General features: G+C 32.4%; 1 non-coding gene across 1 annotated transcript; it reads right to left on the reverse strand.

Moving 5' to 3' along the window:
• Positions 1–572: 572 nt before the first annotated feature.
• On the reverse strand, positions 573–742 carry LOC115293115. Its single transcript, XR_003909375.1, has one exon. It is a non-coding gene; the product is annotated as a U1 spliceosomal RNA (small nuclear RNA).
• Positions 743–9,543: the final 8,801 nt, after the last annotated feature.

Genomic DNA, 9,543 nt, shown 5'->3' on the forward strand with positions numbered 1-9,543 from the left:
TTAAAATCTCCTCCATTAGGTGTATTTCAAAGTTGTTTCAATGAACATAAATTATATGAGATAACTTAATCTTCACTTCTGATGTGATACAAATGCCTGAGTTCAACTTTTTTGTTTGTTTATATTAAAAAGAAAAAGAATTATATCAGTGTATTTTGAGTTCACATTTTTTGACATCATTTCAATCATAGCATTCTGGAACCAATATTATCACATGCGAAGGATAACTTGATAATTGTTATCAATTTTGTAAAGGATAATTTGAAGTTTGAGAGGATAGAACTAGATGGTGGCACTCTTTATTCCTCAGTTATTTTCTACTTTTCTGCAAGACAGAGATTCAGAAATGTCAATCTGATCTTGTTTATTACTTTTTTCATGTAATACAGACTCTCTTCTTAATGTCCTTGCATAAGAGACAAACACCATCTCCTACCTATCACCTCTGTACTTAATACTCACAGACATACATGCTCATGATCTAAGTAGATGTGACTTCTGTGGTCTAATATCACGGAAGTTTGTTTGTTTTTAATTATTTAATTTAATTTAATTTAATTAGTTTAATTTTTTTAGGGAAAGGTAGAAACCAATCCCCAATTACCATAGTATCACAAACTATTGCAGTTGAATTTCCCACGTTTGAGGAAATTACAGGGGCAGCACATCCAGTGCAATAGATAAGCTTTGCCCTGGGAAAACCACCTTTGTGATCATCATATCACCCTTGCCAGGTAAGGATCACTGAGGTCTTAAATCCATCCATTTGCCCACACCGTTCACTCTGAAATATTCTATCCCCAAGTGTTACTTGATGATGACTTCTTAAGATACATCTTTGAGAAATTCTTTTAATTTTTTATTTAAAATATGATGGCACGTTGAGCATCTGCACACTATTTCCACCTGTTAAATAATGAATAGCAAGACATGTAATTTTCTACAGTTTACTTATGTGACAAGCATAAAGAGCATAGGAGAAAAAGTATCTCAAAATAAGACAGAAGAATATGTTTAAATGTTCTTCTCTCTTCAAAATTAAATAGAAAAATATATTTAAATGCCTCTTCTAAGCCATTAACTGCCCTTCTAACCCTATGTAGTCTTGGACAAATTCCTTAATTTCTGTGAAAACCATATCCTCATCAGTAAATGCTAAATTATGCAACAGAAATGAGTAAGAAAGAAGTGAAATTTGAAATTGATAAATATACAGCTATAGTTTTAAAATATATTAATTGAAATATTGCAAAAACTCTTTCTTGTAATAGTCTGAATGTTCACAGAATTTAAATACACTTTCTAAACCATTTAAGACATAGATGTTTTAACAATAGAAATAAATAATCAAATTGAAACCATAAAAATTTTAGTCCTTAATAATGATTTTAATAATTAATAGTTAAAATCAACATATAACTTTCAAATTAAACTATTAGCATGAATTTGATTCCAGTGATAAAAAGGTCTATACTTGGGGCTTTTTTTTGTTTTTGTTTTTTTTTAAACAATTTATTGCCAAGTTGTTTTCCATATAACACCCAGTGCTCTTCCCCACAAGTGCCCCCCTCCATGACCATCAGCCCCCTGCTCCTTTCCTCCTCCCTCTTCAGCCCTCAGTCTATACTTGTTTTGAAGCAAAAGATATTTATTTATGCACTTATTTCAAAGTGAATTAGCATTCACATTATTAAATAATCGAATTCACTCTTTATATTATTCTTGAGAACTTAACTCTAAACTCTGAAATAATTATAATTTCTCTGGAATATTATTGTTGATGGAAGCATTATTTTTCTACACACTTAAGAAAAACTATACTATTTTTTTAAATGTGTTAACTCAAATTAATCTCCAGCTATAATTTTGGGACTGCTGTTCATTTCTGAAACTACCAGCATGCATGCAGTGAACCTTCCAAAATATCATAATGTAATCAGTAAATTCATTTGTATTTCATTCATGCACAGAATTATGCTAGGATGTGGATTCTAATTAGAAAAAATACAAATAATGATTACTTTATGATTATTGATTACCCAGACATTTAGTTAAATGGGGCCTATGAAGTGCTCATTCACATTGTATACAAAAGTTCAAGGAAAGGGAATTTAGAGCCAAGAGAGCAATTTATTTTTGTCACCATTCTTTTAACTCCTTCAAGCTAAATTTAAAATAACCATCTCTTAGAAAAGATTTTGTATTTGCAGAACTCTTTTTGAACAAACTAACAATTAGGAAAAACATTTTAGGAAACTGTCCAAAGTATTTGTCCTTATAGCTTATTGACATAAATGTCATGAGAAATATTCTATGTTCTTTATTTATATTCTAATGGATACCTGAATATAATATCTGCCAAATATTCCTGCCAAATTATAATCTTTTGAGGTTCAAGGATGCTAATTAGTTGTATTTGTTATTTTTGTATAATAGAAGCTATAATTTTGTATTCAATTGAAGAGCTAATAAATAAGAAGACTCAAACTGACCTGTACAATTATGATTCTCTCTCTCTCTTTGTTTCTCTCTCTGTCTCTCTCTTTCTCACATACACACACACACACACACATTACTAAAAAGATATTACTAATATCTTTTTTAGCACAATCTCACACCTTAAAATGTAAAATTGAATTCTTAGAAGAATGTATTTGTTATGGACACAACTGAGGTTTAGCTAACCAATATTACTTAAGTGATACTAGAGAAATTATATAGAAGGAAAAGCGGCACGTCCCAAGAGTACACTAAAAATATAACAAATATGTCAGCTGAGACTCATGATCCATCTAATCCAGTATTTTTTATTTTATAGTTACTAAAGTTATCTTAATTGTTTTATGAGCTAAAATTAAATGATCTTCCATGAGTCTGCTATGGTAATCTCTATATCACAAGGCAGGACTAATGTGCATTCATGATAATTCTATGTCCAGAATGCCAATTGCACTTACTCCATGAGTATCTTCTAGTTCAGAGTCTTTGACTGAAAAGACTTAATTTTGTACTGGAAGGGCCTATTTTTAGCTAGCAATGTTATACTCAAGCCAATAATTTTAAATATTTACTCCAAATTGCCATTATTAGATGTTTGTTGTTTGCAATTTTACCAAAAAAATCATACTGTATTAAAAATCCCTTACATTAACTTGTATTTATCTATTGAATATTTGTTTTGTTTGTTTGTTTGTTTTTGTTTTTTGAGGCCTTAATGCCATTTTTTCCTGGTAGTTTCTTTCCAAGGAAATGTATATTTTTCTGTAGTATAAACATGATTGAATATAAATAAGCTATTAAAATTCAAAATGATGCTCTTTTGGGGGGGCACCTGGGTGTCTCAGTCTGTAAGCATCTGACTGCAGCTCAGGGCATGATCTCACAGACTGTGGGTCTGAGCTCCCGTGTGTGACTCTGTGCTGGAGCCTGCTTTGGATTCTGTGTCTCCCTCTCTTTGCCTCTCCCCTATTCGCACTTTGTCTCTCTCTCTTTCTCTCTCTCAAGAATAAATAAACATTATTTTTTTTAATAATGCTCTTTTGCAACATCTAGGCGACTCAGCCAGTTAAGCACTGCCTCTTGATAGTGATCTCACAATTCCACGATTGAGTCTGGCCTGAGCCTAGAGCCCGCTAGAGATTCTCCCTCTCCCTCTGCTCTCCCCGTGCTTGTACACGTGCTCTCTCTCTTTCTCAAAATAAATAAATAAATAAATACTTCAAAATAATGCTCTTTTGAGAAGAAAGTTTAAAGTTCCAAGAAGACAGAAAAGGATATATAAATGGATGATTTTATGATAGGATAGATAAACAAAAGAGGCAGAAAGAGAGAGAAGGAAGGAAGGACAGAAAGAAGAAAGAAAGGAAGGAAATAAGAAGGGAGGATGGAAAAAAGGAGTATACAACTCATCAGAAAATTAATTTTGATTATATCAATTAATGGATATAAAATATTATGGTGATTTTGCTTTTATTTTTACTTTACTATTTTTCCCAGTTGGATATCAGCAGCATTTTTAAAAATTTTTATTTCAAACTAAATGCCACAAAGCATTACTTTTAGATATTAGGACAAAAATAAAAATGACAAGGCAACTATGTGTGTATTAAAAATAATAAAAAAGTGACTAATGTCCAACATTGTAAGGTTAAAAAATAAACACTTTTATGTTTGAGTGTAGTAAAAGAAACTAGAATTACTAGCTTACTGGCATCTGACAGTTTCTGTTCAGGCAAGATTCTATTTCTATGAAAGAAGTAACAAACACACTTTTTTGAGATTTTTTTTAATTTTTACATTTTTAGAGATTTAAAAAAAATAAACCAGGTGAATTTGTGGTTCAGACATCCTGATATTAAAATAAACTTATTAATAAGTGTGTATGACCATGATTACAAATACACCCCTCTGAACCTGAGTAGGACAATTAAAAATAATGAAAAATTGGACCTGATGACTCTAACGTTCTTACCAACAATGGTCTCATCATGCAGCTGTTCCCAATAGCATATGCTTTTAGTTTGACAGCTCAATAACCTGAAAATATCTCCAAGTAAAATTTGCCAAAGAGTAAAAAAGTCTTCACAGTGCAACTGCAATATCTCACCCTGTAGGAACTGTGTACTTTGACTAAAACAAATGTCAGTATTCACGCTGTGGTAAAACCTGATGATGCTACACTGGCTGAGAGAATGATGGACATGACACATTATTATAATATTCATTTTGATATTAAAATTTCAGTTTGAGTCTTTAAATCAGGCCAGAGACAATTTATGCACACCTATGTTTCTCCATTCTGTCAGTCATAATCTCTCCATTTTAATGTGTGGCATCTAGCATTTAATTGGGTTTCTAAAAGGGACTAATTAATCATGAAATAGGTTTTAGCCAGCTTTTCAGGTTTAAACTCATTTGTGTCATATCTACTTGAAAGCAAAAGATTACCTGACTGGAAAATGAGCTGTGCTATTATCTCACTAGAGAATGATGCAGTAAGAGTCATTCTCTTGAAACAGGAAGGATTCCTTCAAACATATGTTCATGATTAAATTTAGGTTCTACTTAGCATGGAAACTGTGAATGATACATTGGCACTCCATTCTTCATAAAACAACCCAATTCTGATGTTTAGATTAAGGAATATTTATTTCAAGAGATTATATTTTAATTAAAGTACACTGTTCTGATATAACTAAGAGGTTTTGTTTGTTTGTGTATTTTTAAGGAAAAGTATTCTGTCCTGGATTTTAAATATTATAGGGGGACAAAGAGAAAATACATAGAAGTGATTGAACCTATTCTTTTCCGTTAGAAACTCTAGTCAATGTTTACCTTGCATATGACTGTGAAACCAGAAGAGCATTAGCTTTCCCTGTTTCTTTCCTTTAACTGTAGACAAGAAGCATGAATTTCAAGGCCATGGAATTCCGTTAGTTCATTATCTCAGAGATTATATAGAAAATGTTAAGCTTCAAGACTCGGTCTTCCCTCTTCCTATAATCCCTTATCAAACAAAAAAGCAGGAGGAACTTTATGTAAATAATTAAAGTTTTAAATTGTGATTTCTGCTTTGGACTCTGCTTACTAATTAATGATTCATATCCAATGTAGTAAAGTTAGCAAATACAAAAGCAAAAATAAAATAATAATAGAAAGGAGAAGAAAGAAAAAGTAAAATTTTCCAGTATGACTAACTACCAAAAACTGGTTATTGTTAACGTTTTGTTAAATGCCTTGCCATTACTTTTCATGACTTATCTTGGAAATTATTTTGTTCATTTCCAAGGATAATGGTATTCTGTTGGTGGTATTTTGTAGTCTGCTTATTAGAATTTACCCTATATACACCCATTCCTTAGAACATTTTTTATAAGATGATTTTGATGGCAGCAAAATATTCCAATAGTTGAACATTTACTTAAAGATTTCTGCCATATTTTTAGATATGCAGAAAATTTTACTTACTACTAAAAAAAGACAAATGTAATGTCTCTGGTTAATATTATATTAATTCTATAAGCAGTATGACTGTGTCTAAGAACATATCCATATTTGATGATCTTCATATGCATTTGCATTCATATTTAGAATATATTTTAGCCTCATTTTGACATTCGATTTTATGTTTTCTGTTTGTGGAGGCATCTATATCATGGTTTGTGATTTACTACACCTTCTCCTAAGAACTCCAGTCCCCCCTGCCTCTCAAATGACTATCCAAAGGCCAGCCACAGTCTCAAGAATTTACATAAGTAGGATCAATGAGCCGTCATCTAGACCATACTCCCCAATGCTATTTGTAGAGTTATTCTGAAAGAAAATGACTAATTGAGATTACTTCATTAGGCAGACACTGAAGTAGTTAAAAAGGCTGAACAAAGAAGTCACTTCCCTGGCAGGGAAATAAATCTATAAGTGAGTCCCACATAAAGCCACTGTTCAAAAATCTATTGTACTATTATACATTTGTCAATAGAACGTATAACACAATGAATCCTTACATAAACTATGGGCTATTGTTGATAATAATGAATCAATATTGGTGTGTCACTTATAAAAATATAGAGCACTAATGCAAAATGTTAATTAGAAGGGAAATCATTAAGGTGGGGGGTGATGAAAAGATAAATAGGAATCATTCTTATTTTCCATGTGATTTTTTTCACAAACCTAAAACTGCTCTACAAAATAAAATCTATTAATTAAAAAAATCTGTTGTACCAAGTCATAGTATAATTGTCAAAAAAAAAGGCAAGATGGGTGAAAACAGAAAATGTTAGTAACTTTCTATGAAATTTAGTGAAACAATAATAACTAGTGTTTTTTTGGAAATTAAAACACTGTGGAAGTAAAACATAAAACAATAAGAGGTAAATCACTCTTCATATACTTTCCCAAAGTAGAATAATTAAACTTGGAGACTTAATTATTTTTTATTTTTTTAATATATATATTTTTTATTTTTGAGAGACAGAAATACAGGGAGACAGAGAGACGGAGTACAAGCAGGGAGGGGGGCAGAGAGAGAAGGAGACATAGAACCCAAAGCAGGCTCCAGACTCTAAGCTTGAGCCTGACACAGGACTTGAACTCATGGACTGTGAGATCATGACCTGTGACCAGTTGGACACAACCAACTAAGCTACCCAGGTGCCCCAAGACTTAAATTTTTACCCATTATGCTAAATATGATTGTTTACAGGGGTGCCTGGGTGGCACAGTTGATTAAGCATCTGACTTTGGCTTAGGTCATGAGCTCACTGATTATGAGTTTGAACCCCATGTCAGGCTCTGTGCTGAGAGCTCAGAGCCTGGAACTTGCTTTGGATTCTATGTCTCACTCTGTCTGCTCCTTCTCCACTTGTGCTCGCTCTCTCTCCCTCTCTCTCTCTCTCTCTCTCTCTCTCTCTCTCTCTCTCAGAAATAAATAAAAATTTAAAAAGAAAAAAACATGATTGTTTACATTTATTATAACCACTACAAATAGTAGTGCTTGCTTCTACTTGAAATGTACTTTCCACAGATCTTAACATGACGCATTCTCTTGTTAAGGTGTTTTCCTTGAAGTATTTCCTGACAATCCTAACACTTAATGTTTATTTATTTGGGGGGGTGGGAGGGGCAGAAAGAGAGAAAGGCAGATGATCTGACAGGTGAACTGACAGCAGAGACCCTGATGTGGGGCTCAAACTCAGGAACCATGAGATCATGACTTGAACCAAAGTCATGACCTGAGCCGAGGTCAGAAACAACCATCTGAACCACCCAAGAGCCCCTGAAATCAACTACTTGCCATTCTTGGTCTTCTTTACACACTTTATTTCTTTTCTTTTCAGACCATTTACTATCATCTGAATTTATACTGCATATTCCGTGGTTTCCTTCGTTTAGTCTGCTCCAAAAATTTGAGCTCTGTCAGGAGAATTTTGCATTTGTCATTTTGTTTTTTTTATTCGAGGTATTTACAATGTTTCAAGGCAAACAACAAATGCTTAATATAGGTTTACTAACTGAATCAAAGAATGAATAGGTAAATAGGTAATTAATTAATTAATCTCTTTAGTCATACTGTTTCTTTATTTTTCATCTCTGACTTCTGGAATTTATTTTCTCAAATTTGTCTTTCACTATACATAATCAAAATGCAGCAGTGTTAATATGGTTGAAGTCTTTATTCTTTAAATTTGCAATATCGACATTTACTTTTCTTGATCTGTATTGTAAAATCCATCAGTTGACTATTTTTTTTAATTTTTTAAATGTTTATTTATTTTTGAGAGAGAGAGACAGAGTGTGAGCCAGGGTGGGTCAGAGAGAGAAGGAAACACAAATTTTAAAGCAGGCTCCAGGCTCTGAGCTGTCCACACAGAGCCTGAAGAGGGACTCAAACCCACAAACTGTGAGATCACGACCTGAGCCAAAGTTGGTTGCCCAACCAACTGAGCCACCTTGGCACCCCTTTCTATTGACTATTTTAAATTTAATTTTTTTGCTTAACTATCTCAAGTATCACAAAATAGATTCTCCCATCTTCCATTTTATTGAATATTTGAGATATTTTGAGCTTTTTTCTGTTTCTTAAAATAAATTTGCGAACAATCCTTTCGCAAATATTTTGAATGATTAACTAACATTTTAAACTTGGATTTCATGGGACCAATTATGATTTTTAAAATTTTTTTAATATTTATTTATTTTTTAGACAAAGAGCACGAGCAAAAGATGGGCAGAGAGTGAGGGAGACACAAAATCTGAAGCAGGCTCCAGGCTTTTAGCTGTCAGCACAGAGCCCAATGTGGGGCTCAAACTCATGGCCTTCAAGATCAGGACCTGAAGTGAAGTTGGACACTTACCCAACTGAGCCACCCAGGCACCCCAGGGCCAATTAGGTTTTTGAGCTGATGTTTTGTGAAATATGTTTTCCCTTTCTTAATTTAATGCACATATAATTGGATATATTAAAGGTAAACCATAAAATATTAGGTACTTTTTTTATTTGATTATATTTATTTCTCATGTTGCAAAGCTATACCTGAAGTAGTAATTATATATAAAAGGAAAGATACTATTATCAAACTATAAAAATGACAAATTTATTGATAATAGTAGACTTAGTAATACTAGGAAAATCCTGAAAACCACTTTTATTTCAGGTTATTTAAATAAAATAGCACCTATTGAGATAAACTTAATAACGTAGTATGCAGTGTGAGAGATAGTCGTATTTAGCAAGAAAAAGATATAATAAATTTTGATATTTTACTCTTTAACATTATTGAGTAAATCTTTCTAAATGGTTTTAAAGGATGGATTTGATCATTTCACTTTAAAGAAAATCAAATAATATTTTGATAGATGGAATTTCTAGCTATCCTGCAACCTTTGAACACTCTAGCCATATTGGAAAACTTGGAAATTTGCATCTTCCTTGTTAGACTTTTCTAAAACAAATCTGCTCTAGACCCTAGTCTCAAGATAGAAACCAGATTTTATGAAAGTGATATTTCTCTACTTCCTTTCCCTTAGAATATTGGCATATTA

This window comes from Suricata suricatta, chromosome 5, assembly GCF_006229205.1.
Source record: "Suricata suricatta isolate VVHF042 chromosome 5, meerkat_22Aug2017_6uvM2_HiC, whole genome shotgun sequence".
NCBI classification, from domain to species: Eukaryota; Metazoa; Chordata; class Mammalia; order Carnivora; family Herpestidae; genus Suricata; species Suricata suricatta.